The sequence below is a fragment of the Narcine bancroftii genome, chromosome 4, assembly GCF_036971445.1.
Source record: "Narcine bancroftii isolate sNarBan1 chromosome 4, sNarBan1.hap1, whole genome shotgun sequence".
Taxonomy (NCBI): domain Eukaryota; kingdom Metazoa; phylum Chordata; class Chondrichthyes; order Torpediniformes; family Narcinidae; genus Narcine; species Narcine bancroftii.
The window spans coordinates 194,590,362-194,607,710 of NC_091472.1; the positions used below are offsets into that span (position 1 = coordinate 194,590,362).

The 17,349-nt window shown below is 54.9% G+C and overlaps 1 protein-coding gene across 3 annotated transcripts in view; it reads left to right on the forward strand.

Annotated features, from left to right (window-relative positions):
* Positions 1 to 1,939: 1,939 nt before the first annotated feature.
* ccdc92 (coiled-coil domain containing 92) overlaps positions 1,940 to 17,349 on the forward strand; it is a 34,912-nt gene continuing 19,502 nt past the window's right edge. The window contains exon 1 of one of the 3 annotated variants that reach the window (XM_069933487.1): positions 1,940 to 2,089. The gene's annotated coding sequence lies outside the window, so the exon portion shown is untranslated. The remainder of the gene's footprint in view (positions 2,090 to 17,349) is intronic. The other 2 variants (XM_069933488.1, XM_069933486.1) reach the window with 2 other exon arrangements.

Below are 17,349 nucleotides of genomic sequence, written 5' to 3' on the forward strand. Positions count from 1 at the left end.
AAGGTCATCAAGATGAGGGCCACGCCCTTACCACCATTGTCTGGTAATTTGTACGTGGTGACCCTTCAGACCCTTTCCATCTTGCATCCCCAGATGAACGGGAAGATTGCTCTGGTGACTGCCAAGGCAGAGGTGTGGGGGATGGGCTACACCTGCACCTCATATCCAGTACCGAGATGAGAAAGTAGTGATTCCGTCTGGCTTACAGTGGACAAAAATTAAAGAATTTCATGTATGTTATATTCTAAATGTAGTATTACATGACAATAATGGAACATTTACCCTTACCAAGTTCTTCCATTAGTGAGCGGGACCACTGTGCATGCCTTGACCTCTCCAAACCAGATCCCCAACACCTTCAGGTAGTAAGATTTGGCTGTGAAGGGGATGGTGCACCGGTCAGACTAGATACTGAAGAACATTGCCTCGCTCTTTTTCTGGTTTACCCGGGCACATGACGCAGACTCAAACCGGCTGTAGACGCTGACCAGTCTGTGGACCGATCATGTGTCTGAACAGATGACGGCGATGTCGTCCATGTACAGGGAGGCCTTGACCTGAGGGCCTCCACTGCCTGACATCGTCACTCCTCTCATGCCCTTGTCCTTCCTGATGGCTGCAGCAAAGGGCTTTCCGCAGCACACAAATAAGACTATAGAGAGCAGAAAACTCCCGACTTTATGGGAAAGCTATCTGTTTACCACTCATTGATTTGGACAGCGCTACCCAAAGGAATGGATGGAGTCTATCAGCTCTCCCAGGGTATTGCCTAGTCCAGGCACTCCCGCTTGCTGTCATCTTAGACCTCCATGATAGAGGAATGTGAGTTTTGGGAGGCCATTCTGCCTGCAGCCTTAGTGTCAGTTCAGGTTGGCATAAAAGGATCTACTGATCCTCTGTATGCCCGTCTGCGAGGATGTGACTGAGCGTCCTCTTCCTTAAGGCTGTAGATCTCTCTCTGTCAACCTTTGGGAAGAAGTGTGAGCACATCTCATCCTGCTCCACTGTGTGGACTCTGGATCGGAAGCTGATCTTGCAGGGCTCTGATGTGAATAGCACAGCCTGCCAGCTCTCCACCTCTTGGAATTCCCTTCTCACATCCAACCCTCTCGAATTTTTTGTAAAAATAAGTAGACTTTATACAGAATAAATTATTTACAAAAGATAAACCGTTCTCTTCCACTCCCCCCCCCCCCCTTAGTTTAGTATCATGACATTTCCATCAATTCAAACAAATGGCAACTCAAACAACTGGCAAAAAATTGAGGAAAATAATAATAAAAATAAAGTAATAGGTAAAAATATGCATTTAAAATGGTACAAATAAATATTCTCTGAACACATAAACCTTTGGTGAAGATGGTAGCAGATATCCAACCAGCTGAGGGCCTTGGTCGGTCTGTGCTCGTAGCAGCTGTTTGGTTAAAGTTGTGTTTGAATAAAATAGTGTTGCACAGGATGATGCCGCTCGCTGTTGGGGTGACTCTCTTAAAGTGTCTCATTATCCCTGCTTAGTAAGAGTCACCCTGATCAGAGGCTTTACCTATAAACCTTGGTTGGGGGGAGGGGGTAATTATCTATAATGTTCATCCTTCAGGCGGCTCCGTGGAGGGGGAGGAACCTGCAGATACAGCGACAGTTAAATGTTTTCAAAGAATGCGACTGAAAATAAAGTTAAATCCTTTACATTCATGCAAGCAAAGTTTGTTCAGTGTAAGTATAGTATTTTTGTCATTTAAACTGTTTATTCTTAATGCACTTGTTCGCAGGAGCATCAAGCAATCGGAAAATACCCTTATCCGGCATCTAACAATCCCCAGAATGCCGGATACCAGGGGTAGACACACCATCCGATCTCTTCATTCATTGTGGCACGGGAGGCGGGGCCATTCGAGGAGGGCGGGGCCAGGTGACGAAACCGGGTGTCCGCGCCTGTGGGCGGGTTCTGTCGGCGCAGGGAAAGGCAACAGCCGCCAGGTGCCGCGGTGCGCGACTGGTTGCCATGGTGCGCGCTCTCGGCGGGTAAACAGCGGCGGCGGCGCCGGTCCCGGGTCGGGAGAGCAGGAGCCGAGCGGCGGGCGGTAAGTAAGTAAGTAAGTAAGTGAGTGAGTGAGTGAGTGAGTGATGGCAGCGGGCCTGATCCGGCCTGCTGGATCTGGCCGTCCATTCCCGCCTGTGGTGCCGCTGCTGTCTGGGACCGCAATGCGGTGGCTGGCGGCGCGGAGCCAGACGGAGGCCGCGTCTCCGGGATGGAGCTGATATCGTCTTCCACCTCCCCCTGCCTCCCATCACCGGCACCGCCATCCGGCCGCTGCGGGGCCTCTGCTTCCTTGCCTGATGTCTCATGCCCCTTCTCTCTGCCCTTCCTAGGTGTCCATTCATCCTTGTCTATGGGCTCCCGCCCAGTGGCCGCGCCACTCCCCTTGCCCGGGCTCCCCGCCCCCCTCTCCCCTTGCCCGGCCTCCCCGCCCCCCTCTCCCCTTGCCCGGGCTCCCCGCCCCCCTCTCCCCTTGCCCGGGCTCCCCGCCCCCCTCTCCCCTTGCCCGGGCTCCCCGCCCCCCTCTCCCCTTGCCCGGGCTCCCCGCCCCCCTCTCCCCTTGCCCGGGCTCCCCGCCCCCCTCTCCCCTTGCCCGGGCTCCCCGCCCCCCTCTCCCCTTGCCCGGGCTCCCCGCCCCCCTCTCCCCTTGCCCGGGCTCCCCGCCCCCCTCTCCCCTTGCCCGGGCTCCCCGCCCCCCTCTCCCCTGCACTGCACGGCTTCTCTTCCCCCTCACCACAATGCGCAGCCCCCTCACCACAATGCCCCCATTCTCCCCTCACCCAGAGGCCCTTAATCTTCCTCACTGTCATCAATCCCTGTATCTAAATGCTTTTGTCTGGAGCGCAGGTCCCATCCTTGTCAAACTGTCTCTGGAATTTTGCAATCAATTCTTGTGGTGCTTGGGTATAGTATTTTGTTTGTAATGTTTATCAGTCAAGCATTTATTTTTGACTTTAATTTTGAACTTCAGGAAGGGTCATTGATGCTCTATGTGGTGAATTCCAGTTCCTGCTATAAGAGTGAAAAGAGACTGTGCCCATCAGTTGGAATTTTGTAATGTCGATGTCTCTTTTGGAATCTCGATGTTTTTACAATGTATGCAGCAGCATTTGAAGAATCTTGGTTTCAGCTGTCTGCTTCTGTCTGCGCAGTGTCACCATCACTCTCTATAGGTGAACAACTTTGCTGCAGTCCCCCAAGAGAGAATTAGAATTTATTGTCCCCAACATGTGTCACAAAATTTGTTTTGTGGCAGAATTACAGGTGCAAAATTGCTAAAAATTACTTTTTAAAAATAAATGAATAGTGCAGAAGATGAGTTGGTTCATTTAGAAATCTGATGGCAGAGAAGCAGCTATTTTTGTAAAATTGCATGATGGTCTTCAGACTCCTGTATCTCCTTCTTGATGTTGATGAACAGTGAGAAGAAGGCATGGCCTGGGTGGCGAGGGTCCTTGATGAGAGAGGCTGCTTTCTTGAGATACTGCCTCTTATTGATGTCTTAAAGGGAGTGAAGACTGAGCATTTGTTATTTACTTGAACAACATTCACATTCCAAGAGTTAAATCAGTAGAAGAGATTGCATATACCTGGGCAGTATTTTTTGGCATTTCTTGGGTTAAGGGGTGATTTTAATTGAAAGAAATCTTCATAATATCAAAGGGTTAGAAGGTAAATATTGGTGGTGTGGGAGAGTTTACTGCAGAAAATTGGATCAAAGGTCAATCCACAGGACCAGCAGAGAGGATCACTGGAGTCTCCCTTTCCTCCCCTCACACCCCCCTCATTGATGTGATCTATCGAGATCATTGTCTGAATCATTGAGGACCCCTTCCACCCTGCACACAGCATCTTCCAGCTGCTCCTGTGTGGAAGAGATCCAGGAGGATCAGAGCCAGCACCACCAGGCTGAGGAACCTCTTCTCCTCACAGGCAGTGAGAACGCTGAATGACCAAAGGAATGGCTCACACTAACCATCCAAGACTCTCATTTGTATAAAACAATATTTATTTAGTTTTATAGATAAAATACTTGTTCTGTATGTGGTTATGTCTGGTTGTGTGTCTGCATGTTTTGCACCAAGTACTGGAGAACACTGTTTCATTGGGTTGTACTTGTACAATCAGATGACAGTAAACTTGACTTGAATTTGGGACTAAGATATGGATCTGAAAGTTAGAACAAAACCTTTTAGGAGAGAAACAAGGAATAGAGGGTGATTAAAAAAAATTTGGAAATGGCCATTGGTGCAAAGCAAATAGGGGAAAGGAAAATGAATCGAGTTATGGGTATTGCTGGAAATGTGGAGTTGCAGGTCAGCCATGATCTCACTGAGTGGCAGGACAGACTGAATGACTTCATGTGCTCTTTAGTGGTACTGTGCCACTGACTCACTTTAGTAGCAGTCTACGTCCGTCATTGCTGTGATATTGCACTGTCCAGAGTTGATGTATATTTAGGCACCTGGATTATACAGTAAAATCCCTGTTATCAGGAATTCAAGCAACTGTCCACCTCAAGCAACCAGCAAAAAAAAGGGTTTAAAGTTGGTGCACCTCACTGTTAGTTCTCTATTCACGCAACACTTTGTCTCAAGCAACTGAAAAATTAATCTACAAATCCCCGTAGGTGCTGAATTCCGGGGGTTTTACTGTACTTTGAATAATTTCAGAGAAGTTGTATTGTGGGGCATCTATATACATCCCTAAAATTGATGGATGTTTAAATGTGAATTTTGTAAACTAATAAAATGAGGATAGTTTTGAATTACCCAGTAAGTTCAAGTTTTGGTTACATGTACTAAGATGTTGCGACAAGGGTTATTTTGTGCACTCAGTACAAGTAAAACATGGTACAAAAGTGCAGTTACAGAGAGATCAGTTGGTGCAGAGCAAAGGCAGCATAGTTTTACTATTTGGTGGTTCATTCAGGAGTCTGATAATGAATGGCAAGAAAGAAGTCCTTGCATCTTGTGTTGCATGATCCCATACTTGTGAACTTTATTCATGCTGGGTGCGGGCTGAAGAGAGACAGCTGGGAGTCTTTTAATATTGGCTGCTTTTCCAAGGTATTGGGAGTTACAGACCTAATTGGGGAGGGAGATGTGTCTGTTGGCCTGAGCTATTTCACAACCCTCTGCTATTTTTGCATTCTTGGCTTGTACAGTTCCTATACCGCAGAGATGCACCCTGATAGGATGCTTTCAATGGTGCGTCTGTAGAAATTGTCAAGGAACGTCCATGACATGTCATATTTCCTTGGCCTTCTGAGGAAGTTGAGGCACTGGTGCATTTTCTTGACCATTCGTCAATGTGGGTGGATCAGCACAAGCCACTGGAGATGTTTATTCCTAGGAAGCTGTAACTATTTCCACATCGACACCATTGATGCAGACTGGAGAGTGCACTCCCTCCCTCCTTCAGAAGTCTATAAGTGCATTCTTATTCCTACTGACATAGAAGGAGAGGTTGTCCTAGCACCAAGCCACAAGTCCTATCACTCTTCTGTACTTGATTCATCATTGGTAGAGATCCTATCTGCGATGATGTCATCTGCAAATTTTTAGATGGAGTTGGTAGTGTAGTAGGGGCCTTTTGGTGCTTCATTATTAAGAATGATGTTGGAGGAGGTGCTGTCACCAGTCCTCACTGATTGTGGCCAGCAGGATAGGAAGTCATGGATCCAATTGCAGAGAGCTGTGATGAGACCAAGGTCGCGCAGCTTGGGTATTAGTTTGTTTGTACTATAGCGTTGCAATCAGAGCTGAGGTCGATAAATAGTCATCTGACAGTTGTCCAAGTGTTCCAGGGTTGAGTGAAGGGCCAGGGAGGTACTGCTGTGGACCTGTTTTGGTGATATGTGAATTATAATTTGTTAAAGACCCTTGTTTTCATTTAACTCAGCTAACTTGTACCAGGTCTTGTTTATCCAACCTCCTTTAGGTCTTGTTATGTATCATTTAAAAAAATATAAATATTTCAAATTGTTCCATTGATCTGCTTTCTCCTAACCTTCATTGTCACTGCTTTGAGCTTTAGGATAACTGAGCCTTTCTGATTCTGGCCTCCTGAACATTTCTGATATTCATTTTTAACCATTAATGACCATGCCTTCAATTGTCAGGGCAGAAATTTCTGGAATTCTTGAAAACTCTGCCTTTGTTTTCCTCTGCCCTCTGAGGTTGTCCTTTTTAAAAAGTGCCATGAATGTTATCTGTGTCTCGAGAGAGACAAAGTACTTTCACTGAGGATTCTCCATGCAAGGTCAATGACAATGGGGAGACTTTGTCATCTACTTCACCGATCTAGTCCACAGCAGGATCTTCAACTATGTAAGCATCACAGTTGAACATGCTGGTATTGGATGAATTTGGCTGAAGAAGTACAAAGTGATGCAGTCACTGAAGTCAAAACACAGAAATGCTGGAGGAAGTCAGTCAGATGCGCAGCATCCATGGAGGTAAAGATATATAACCAACGTTTTGGCCCTGACCTAAAAAAAATAAAAATAAAAAAATCTGAGTCCCAGTCTCTGCTCAAGAAATTGCAGCTATTTGTTGTGGAAGGGCTGAGTTAATAATTCTGGTACGCATGTTTACTTTGTGTTGGAGGAAGTGACAAGGTGAGGGAAATTTTCATATTTCCAATCACTTCTTGGTGTTCCCTAATTCTGCTCATGACACAGCTGATGACCATCTGGCCTGTTTTCCCCATTACACTACCAAGTTGGCTCATACATGATTCCCAAAGATTTAGTCTTTTACTTTCAAATGGATTCAGTATTCATTAATGCATTAGAGTGACTGATCTTTTAAAGTTGTTTTCCCCAGATAATTTGAAAGCCTCTGTTTCTTTGGTTTCAACCTCCACTTGCTCTAGCTTCCTACTATTGCCCCATTCCACTGTCTCTGCAGTGCTTCTGCTTTGCAGTCCCAGGCTGTTCAAAGACACTCTTCTGCTAAAAGTCTTTTCCAAGTCTCCTCTGTTAAAACTTTCTCAGATTTTTCACCTCACCTTCTGAAGATTTTCATCCTACATGGTGTGTTGTGTGAGTACATGGCATTATCATTATGTTTTTTTGTGTTTCCTTGCAATACAATAGACCATCCAGCCCACCATATCTGTCAGTCCCATCCCTGTCACATGCCATTAACATTACCTTTCCGCACTCCCTGATAGTACGACTACCCATCTATTCAGAGGAGCCAATGAACTCAACAGTAAGCATGCCTTTGGTATGTGAGAAGAAACCTGTGGGAAACCCCTGCGATCTCAAAGGAAAGAGTCTGGATTGAACATGGGTTGGTGAAGCTTTTGGACAATTGCCCTGCCTGGAGGATGACTGTTGCACATGTGAGTTCTGTATGAATGTTTGGGCTGCAGGAGTCTGAGCCATACATCAAGATCATCAAGTATTCTCCAACTAATCCATTTATTCTAGACATACAGCATGGTAACAGGCCATTTTGGCCCATGAGTCCATACCGCCCAATTTACAACCCATTAACCTCCACCCCCAGAAGGTTTTGAATGGTGGAAGTAAACCAGAGCCACTGGAGAAAACTCCGTAGACACAGGGAGAACGTTCAGCCTCCTTACAAACAGCACGGGATTCGAACACCAGTCCGGACACGATTGCTGGCAATAAAGACGTTGCACTAACCACTAAACCAACTGTGCAACCTTCTCTAACATTTGCCCCTGAGCCTTCCATATTACTTAAGTTGTTATCTAAATACTTGTAAATATTACAAGAGTACTCGACTCCACCACCCTCCCAGACAGATGGTCCACATTTCATCCACCCTTTGGATGGGAAAAAAAATCCTCAAATGTCTGAACACTTACCACTTCAGTTTTAGCCATCACTACACTTTTCCAATGATCAACCCTATCTAGGCCTCATAATTTTGGATGCACAAAGCAGGTCTCCCTGAGATTCCTCTGCTCCAAGGAAAATAAATTCAACCTATCACTTCTTGTAATTGAATTGCCCCAGTGCAGGCAACATCCTGGTGAACCTCCTTCAAACCTCTCCAGTGAAGTTGTGTTTTTCCTGTCTTGTGGCAACCAGAAACTGAACACTACTCCAATAAATGTTTTGTATAGTTGTACCATAACTTCCCTTCTCTTTTACTCAATGCCAACATTTGCCTTCTCAAAAATTAGTCCAATTAGCGGCAGTTTCTGGATGTTTCTTTTGAATTGGTTGGAGATATGTGTACTCATGGCCTTGGAAGATGGGTGGCTTCATGTGTTATGTAACCTGCTACTGACTTGGGTTGCAGTGCAATCTGATTATTGTACATTCCAATCTATTTGCAATTGGGTCTGATAGCACTCCTGTTTGGATAATTGAATAAATAAGGCATTTATTTCTTAATGGCAGTGTAATGCAGAGCAACTAATACATCACATCCAATAAAATAATGTATAAGCACTTTGTTCTCAGAGTTTGTTTCAACGATGTTGAATAATCTTCAGTAAATTTTTCAGATATGGTTGTGTTCATTGTAGTTGGGAGGCTGAGGAGTAATGTTAGCGCTGGAAGGGAATTGGAGACTTGTACGAGAGAGAGATGGCAAGGAGCAAAGAGAGAGATATAAAGGGAGAGAGAGAAATGAGAGGGGGAGGGGGGAGTCGAGAGGGGGAGGGGGGAGTCGAGAGGGGAAGGGGGGAGTCGAGAGGGGGAGGGGGGAGTCGAGAGGGGGAGGGGGGAGTCGAGAGGGGGAGGGGGGAGTCGAGAGGGGGAGGGGGGAGTCGAGAGGGGGAGGGGGGAGTCGAGAGGGGGAGGGGGGAGTCGAGAGGGGGAGGGGGGAGTCGAGAGGGGGAGGGGGGAGTCGAGAGGGGGAGGGGGGAGTCGAGAGGGGGAGGGGGGAGTCGAGAGGGGGAGGGGGGAGTCGAGAGGGGGAGTCGGGAGGGGGGAGTCGGGGGGGGAGTCGAGAGGGGGAGGGGGGAGTCGAGAGGGGGAGGGGGAGTCGAGAGGGGGAGGGGGGAGTCGAGAGGGGGAGGGGGGAGTCGAGAGGGGGAGGGGGGAGTCGAGAGGGGGAGGGGGGAGTCGAGAGGGGGAGGGGGGAGTCGAGAGGGGAGGGGGGAGTCGAGAGGGGGAGGGGGGAGTCGAGAGGGGGAGGGGGGAGGGGGGAGTCGAGGGGGGAGTCGAGGGGGGAGTCGAGGGGGGAGTCGAGGGGGGGTCGAGGGGGGGTCGAGGGGGGAGTCGAGGGGTAAAATGAGGGAGAGAGCGGGATAGACAGATGAGAGGAATGGAAGGATGGAGAGAGTTGTTGAGAACAGCATTGTGCATCAGTGTGACCTTTGAAATGGCAGCAGTGCTATTCATTATTTATTATACTGATGTATGCTCTTGGGTTGTGTTGCTGTCAAGCTGATGACATTATTGCTCTTGCTGTCATCTGTCTGAGCTCAGGCTGATGTTGCACATTTTGTATGTTACTATGCAGAAGCTGCCTTTCAAATGAGATTGTCTTCTAGAAAAGGCCTTTAAGCCCTGTAATAGGATTGACCAAGACATTGCATTTTTTGTTTGATCACAGTCGTGCCAATTATTTAAACAAGTGCAACACATCAGTGTTGCTCAGAGGGATTCATTAGGTCAGGCAGCATCCATGCAGAGAAATGGTCAGCCAACAAGTTGGCTTGGGGTCCCTTGACTAAGTGAGAAGTTGTGATATCAAGCATGAAAGTTGGGAAGACCAAAAGATGATAGGATACTGGACAAAAAAAGGTGGGAGAAGTGGCTAGAAAAGCTAGAGTGCAGACCAGTTAGTGGTGAGAGAAGAAAAGTGAGAAGTCAGAAGGGAGTAGGTAATGAAGAGATGGAAATAGTGGAATTAGGGATGAGTACTTTAAAGTGGAATATTCATGCCTTTGAGTTGAAGGCAGGAAGGAATAAGCTGCAATGTTACTCAAGTGTCCTGGAAATGGATGAGAACTGGTGTGTCCGTGTGGGATTTGTGAGGACAATGAAAATTGCTGGCAACAAGTTCTAGCTTGGACCACCAGACAGAGCTCAGCAAACAGTCACCCAATCATCAGTAGTCTCACCAATGCAGCAGAGGACACCCTGAGTACATCATGTGCAATAGATTAAATTGCACAAGGTGCATGTAAAGCTCTACTTCACCTGGTGAACTTCATCAGTTCATCCGTTTATTGGTGCTGCCTCTTGTACTTTGTCCTGCACTGAACAATTTCACTATCCTCGCAACCAATTTCAAATGCCCTCAATTTTTCTTGGTTTGTTTTCGGACTCCTCTTTCGCAACATCCCTACTTCCAGGTCAAGAGACAAATTATCCACAGACATTTGTGACAAACCCATCAGGTATTCCAGCTACTTGGACTACACCTCATTCCACCCTGTCTCTTATAAGGATGCTATTCCTTTTTCCCAATTCCTCTATATCCACTACATGAGATGAGGTCCTCTATTCCAGGATATCTGAAATGATAATGTATTTATTGTCATACATGGTGCATAAATGTACATATTCACCAAACAAGGGGAGGTTCAAGCATCTTGGAAAGAAACTATTCTTTAACTTAGCGGTGTGTTCCTGTTCTTGAACTGAGAGGAACTCAAATATTTTCTTTCTTCAAGTATTGAGGATTCCACTCTTTTTTTTCCCACTCATGTTTTTACAAACCTCTGACCCCCTCCCCCACCCCTCTGCTACAGGAAAAAAATGTCCCAACTCAAGCCAAATATTGTATCTTCATAATGCTTTTTCTCCCTCTTTCCAACTTAATGATAATCTTTCCTATAACTGTAAATAATTCCTGACGAAGGGCTTGGGCCAAAACGCAAACTGCCTTTTACTTCCTATAGATGCTGCATGACCTGCTGAGTTTCTCCAGCACATTTGTAGCTGCATCCTTCCTCTAGTGGTTGTCCAAAATATAAGTACAGTCTCATCAATGTCTTGCACAGCTGAAACATTACATCCCAGCTGCTGAACACAATGCCTTGACTGATGAAAGCCAAATACCTCATTCATCACTCTCTACTTTTGCACCCCTGTCAAAGAACTATGTGCTTGTACCCCTTCTGTGTTCTGCATCGGTGGGGGGGGGGGGGGGGGGGGCTTTAGATTTGTGGATCATTGGGATCTCTTCTGGGGAAGGTATGACCTGTACCAAAATAATGGATTGCCCTTGAACAATTATTTGTGAGAAGGATTCCCAGAGTTGTTTGGGAGGGTTTAAACTATCCAGGCACGTGGATGACATCTGTTGATAAGAGCAGGGAGGGGCTGGCGCCTCATGGTCGAGCAATGAGTGAACTGTGTAGATTGTGGGGAAGGAAAGGTACTGGAGGGAGCATAAACGCAGTCATTTGGGTGGCTTGAAATGTCGATACTTACACGTGAACGATTTTTCGGAACAAGAGTGAAAAGCGTAAAGCTCAGATCAGTGCATGAAATTACAATGTTGTTACAGAGACTTGGCTGAAACAAGGACCAGGATTCACGGATGCATGTTCCAGGGTTTGGATGTTTCAAAGGGGATAGGAAGGGAAATATCTTTTATCTAAGAGCTGGGGTGGGGGGGAGGGAGCTGAGGTGGTGTTACTAATCAGGGATAGTATCATGCTGCAGAAAGGGAAGTTGTTGTGGAGGGATTGAAGACAGTCATTGTTGGAAGTCAGAAATGGGAGGTATGCAATCATTCCATTGTAGTAATTCCCAAAGTGGGTGCTGCTCCCCCCCCCCCACCCCCACCCCCGGTGGGTGCAAGAAAGTTCCAGTGGGGCGGTGAGGGAAAAGGAGATGGTTAGGGGACTGTGAAGAAAAAGGTGGCGGTCCGATCCTTTCGATTTATTATTCAGTGTGATGCAAAGTTTAATGAAGAAGTCAGTGCATTAGTTTTGTGGCCAGACCCGGGGTGACGGTAGTGAACAAAATAAATGGCGACAAGGCATTCTTGCAAGAGCAGGACTCGGTGGCCACCATGTTGTACTGGCGTTGCTACCCCCCTTGGGACCGCCGCTGACCACCCCTCCCCTTCAGAGCCACCTCAGACCCCCCCATCCCATTCAACGCCACCACCAACCCCCCCCACCTAGCTCAGCACACCCCCCACCTAGCTCAGCACCCCCCCCGCCGCCCCACTCGGCACCCCACCGCCGCCCCACTCGGCACCCCACCGCCGCCCCACTCGGCACCCCCCCGCCGCCCCCACTCGGCACCCCCCTTAACCCCCCGCCGCCCCACTCGGCACCCCCCTTAACCCCCCGCCGCCCCACTCGGCACCCCCCCCGCCGCCCCACTCGGCACCCCCCCCGCCGCCCCACTCGGCACCCCCCCCCGCCGCCCCACTCGGCACCCCCCCCCGCCGCCCCACTCGGCACCCCCCCCCGCCGCCCCACTCGGCACCCCCCCCCGCCGCCCCACTCGGCACCCCCCCCCGCCGCCCCACTCGGCACCCCCCCCGCCGCCCCACTCGGCACCCCCCCCCGCCGCCCCACTCGGCACCCCCCCCCGCCGCCCCACTCGGCACCCCCCCCCGCCGCCCCACTCGGCACCCCCCCCGCCGCCCCACTCGGCACCCCCCCCGCCGCCCCACTCGGCACCCCCCCCCGCCGCCCCACTCGGCACCCCCCCCCGCCGCCCCACTCGGCACCCCCCCCGCCGCCCCACTCGGCACCCCCCCCGCCGCCCCACTCGGCACCCCCCCCGCCGCCCCACTCGGCACCCCCCCCGCCGCCCCACTCGGCACCCCCCCCGCCGCCCCACTCGGCACCCCCCCCGCCGCCCCACTCGGCACCCCCCCCCGCCGCCCCACTCGGCACCCCCCCCGCCGCCCCACTCGGCACCCCCCCCCGCCGCCCCACTCGGCACCCCCCCCCGCCGCCCCACTCGGCACCCCCCCCCGCCGCCCCACTCGGCACCCCCCCCCGCCGCCCCACTCGGCACCCCCCCCGCCGCCCCACTCGGCACCCCCCCCGCCGCCCCACTCGGCACCCCCCCCGCCGCCCCACTCGGCACCCCCCCCGCCGCCCCACTCGGCACCCCCCCCGCCGCCCCACTCGGCACCCCCCCCGCCGCCCCACTCGGCACCCCCCCCGCCGCCCCACTCGGCACCCCCCCCGCCGCCCCACTCGGCACCCCCCCCGCCGCCCCACTCGGCACCCCCCCCCGCCGCCCCACTCGGCACCCCCCCCCGCCGCCCCACTCGGCACCCCCCCCCGCCGCCCCACTCGGCACCCCCCCCCGCCGCCCCACTCGGCACCCCCCCCCGCCGCCCCACTCGGCACCCCCCCCCGCCGCCCCACTCGGCACCCCCCCCGCCGCCCCACTCGGCACCCCCCCCGCCGCCCCACTCGGCACCCCCCCCGCCGCCCCACTCGGCACCCCCCCCGCCGCCCCACTCGGCACCCCCCCCGCCGCCCCACTCGGCACCCCCCCCGCCGCCCCACTCGGCACCCCCCCCGCCGCCCCACTCGGCACCCCCCCCGCCGCCCCACTCGGCACCCCCCCCGCCGCCCCACTCGGCACCCCCCCCGCCGCCCCACTCGGCACCCCCCCCGCCGCCCCACTCGGCACCCCCCCCGCCGCCCCACTCGGCACCCCCCCCGCCGCCCCACTCGGCACCCCCCCCGCCGCCCCACTCGGCACCCCCCCCGCCGCCCCACTCGGCACCCCCCCCGCCGCCCCACTCGGCACCCCCCCCGCCGCCCCACTCGGCACCCCCCCCGCCGCCCCACTCGGCACCCCCCCCCGCCGCCCCACTCGGCACCCCCCCCGCCGCCCCACTCGGCACCCCCCCCGCCGCCCCACTCGGCACCCCCCCCGCCGCCCCACTCGGCACCCCCCCCGCCGCCCCACTCGGCACCCCCCCCGCCGCCCCACTCGGCACCCCCCCCGCCGCCCCACTCGGCACCCCCCCCGCCGCCCCACTCGGCACCCCCCCTTAACCCCCCGCCGCCCCACTCGGCACCCCCCTTAACCCCCCGCCGCCCCACTCGGCACCCCCCTTAACCCCCCGCCGCCCCACTCGGCACCCCCCTTAACCCCCCGCCGCCCCACTCGGCACCCCCCTTAACCCCCCGCCGCCCCACTCGGCACCCCCCTTAACCCCCCGCCGCCCCACTCGGCACCCCCCTTAACCCCCCGCCGCCCCACTCGGCACCCCCCTTAACCCCCCGCCGCCCCACTCGGCACCCCCCTTAACCCCCCGCCGCCCCACTCGGCACCCCCCTTAACCCCCCGCCGCCCCACTCGGCACCCCCCTTAACCCCCCGCCGCCCCACTCGGCACCCCCCTTAACCCCCCGCCGCCCCACTCGGCACCCCCCTTAACCCCCCGCCGCCCCACTCGGCACCCCCCTTAACCCCCCGCCGCCCCACTCGGCACCCCCCTTAACCCCCCGCCGCCCCACTCGGCACCCCCCTTAACCCCCCGCCGCCCCACTCGGCACCCCCCTTAACCCCCCGCCGCCCCACTCGGCACCCCCCTTAACCCCCCGCCGCCCCACTCGGCACCCCCCTTAACCCCCCGCCGCCCCACTCGGCACCCCCCTTAACCCCCCGCCGCCCCACTCGGCACCCCCCTTAACCCCCCGCCGCCCCACTCGGCACCCCCCTTAACCCCCCGCCGCCCCACTCGGCACCCCCCTTAACCCCCCGCCGCCCCACTCGGCACCCCCCTTAACCCCCCGCCGCCCCACTCGGCACCCCCCTTAACCCCCCGCCGCCCCACTCGGCACCCCCCTTAACCCCCCGCCGCCCCACTCGGCACCCCCCTTAACCCCCCGCCGCCCCACTCGGCACCCCCCTTAACCCCCCGCCGCCCCACTCGGCACCCCCCTTAACCCCCCGCCGCCCCACTCGGCACCCCCCTTAACCCCCCGCCGCCCCACTCGGCACCCCCCTTAACCCCCCGCCGCCCCACTCGGCACCCCCCTTAACCCCCCGCCGCCCCACTCGGCACCCCCCTTAACCCCCCGCCGCCCCACTCGGCACCCCCCTTAACCCCCCGCCGCCCCACTCGGCACCCCCCTTAACCCCCCGCCGCCCCACTCGGCACCCCCCTTAACCCCCCGCCGCCCCACTCGGCACCCCCCTTAACCCCCCGCCGCCCCACTCGGCACCCCCCTTAACCCCCCGCCGCCCCACTCGGCACCCCCCTTAACCCCCCGCCGCCCCACTCGGCACCCCCCTTAACCCCCCGCCGCCCCACTCGGCACCCCCCTTAACCCCCCGCCGCCCCACTCGGCACCCCCCTTAACCCCCCGCCGCCCCACTCGGCACCCCCCTTAACCCCCCGCCGCCCCACTCGGCACCCCCCTTAACCCCCCGCCGCCCCACTCGGCACCCCCCTTAACCCCCCGCCGCCCCACTCGGCACCCCCCTTAACCCCCCGCCGCCCCACTCGGCACCCCCCTTAACCCCCCGCCGCCCCACTCGGCACCCCCCTTAACCCCCCGCCGCCCCACTCGGCACCCCCCTTAACCCCCCGCCGCCCCACTCGGCACCCCCCTTAACCCCCCGCCGCCCCACTCGGCACCCCCCTTAACCCCCCGCCGCCCCACTCGGCACCCCCCTTAACCCCCCGCCGCCCCACTCGGCACCCCCCTTAACCCCCCGCCGCCCCACTCGGCACCCCCCTTAACCCCCCGCCGCCCCACTCGGCACCCCCCTTAACCCCCCGCCGCCCCACTCGGCACCCCCCTTAACCCCCCGCCGCCCCACTCGGCACCCCCCTTAACCCCCCGCCGCCCCACTCGGCACCCCCCTTAACCCCCCGCCGCCCCACTCGGCACCCCCCTTAACCCCCCGCCGCCCCACTCGGCACCCCCCTTAACCCCCCGCCGCCCCACTCGGCACCCCCCTTAACCCCCCGCCGCCCCACTCGGCACCCCCCTTAACCCCCCGCCGCCCCACTCGGCACCCCCCTTAACCCCCCGCCGCCCCACTCGGCACCCCCCTTAACCCCCCGCCGCCCCACTCGGCACCCCCCTTAACCCCCCGCCGCCCCACTCGGCACCCCCCTTAACCCCCCGCCGCCCCACTCGGCACCCCCCTTAACCCCCCGCCGCCCCACTCGGCACCCCCCTTAACCCCCCGCCGCCCCACTCGGCACCCCCCTTAACCCCCCGCCGCCCCACTCGGCACCATTGTAAGGTGGGGAGTTGGAGCACTCAGGATGTGGCCTGGAGGCCTGAAGAAGTTTGGAAGTATTCTATAGTACCCCAAATAATTCCCAGGGCCCTGAAGAGCAAATTAAAAAAAAAAGTTAGATCTACAGTACGGTAACAGGCCATCTTGGCCCACGAGTCCATGCCGCCCAATTTACAGCCAATTAACCAACACCCCTGGTATATTTCGAATGGTGGGAGGAAACCAGAGTCCCTGGGGGAAAGCCCTCGCAGGTTTCGAGCTCCAGTCCCGATCGCTGGGGTTGTGCTAACCACTACACATACCGTGCTGCCCTATGTAGGCAGATTTCAAAATATAACACAGTTTTTTTATTGGAGAATTTAATTTCTATAATATTTACTGGCACCTCCCAGTACAAAACGTTCAGATGGGAGAAAGTGTTCGATTTAAGAGGTAGAGGGTATAGGTTTAAGAGAGATTTTAAAATGAGGACCTGAGAGGCAACTTTTTTACTCAGAGTGTGTTGTGTATATAGAACAAGTAGCAGTTAGTGCAATGTTGCTACAGCGCCAGCGTTCGGGACCGGTGTTCAAATCCCATGCTATCTGTAAGGAGTCTGTATGTCCTCCCCGTGTCTGCGTGGGTTTTCTCCGGGGGCAATGGTTTCCTTACAGTATTCGAAACGTACCAGGAGTGTAGGTTAATAGGGAGTAAATTGGGCTGCAAAGGGCTCTTGGGCTGAAATGGCCTGGTACCATGCTGTATGTAGAAATTAAAATAAAAATTAACAAAAACAAGCTGCCAGACGAAGCTATAAAAATGGGCAAAATTATAACGCTCAAAATATATTTGGATAGATTTATGAAAAGGAAGAAGGATATGGACCAAATGAAGCCAAATTGGAAGAGCCCAGAGTGCCAACTTGGTGCTCATGGATGAGTTGGGCTGAAGGGCCTGTTGCAGATTGTTCAAGTTCAAGTGTGTGATTATGATTGAACAGAGAAACAGAGGTATTGTTTCAGGCGAGTCCCCTTTGTGAGATCTCTGTTGCCAGAATTCTGACATGGTCCTGGATGCTGCCTGACCTAATGAATGTTCCAGCACCTTTGCCTTTATTGCTAATATTTCTTCCTCACCAGTTTTTACACTTTCTTTTACCATCTCCTCTGATACTGAGCATTTTGAAGGATTTTCTT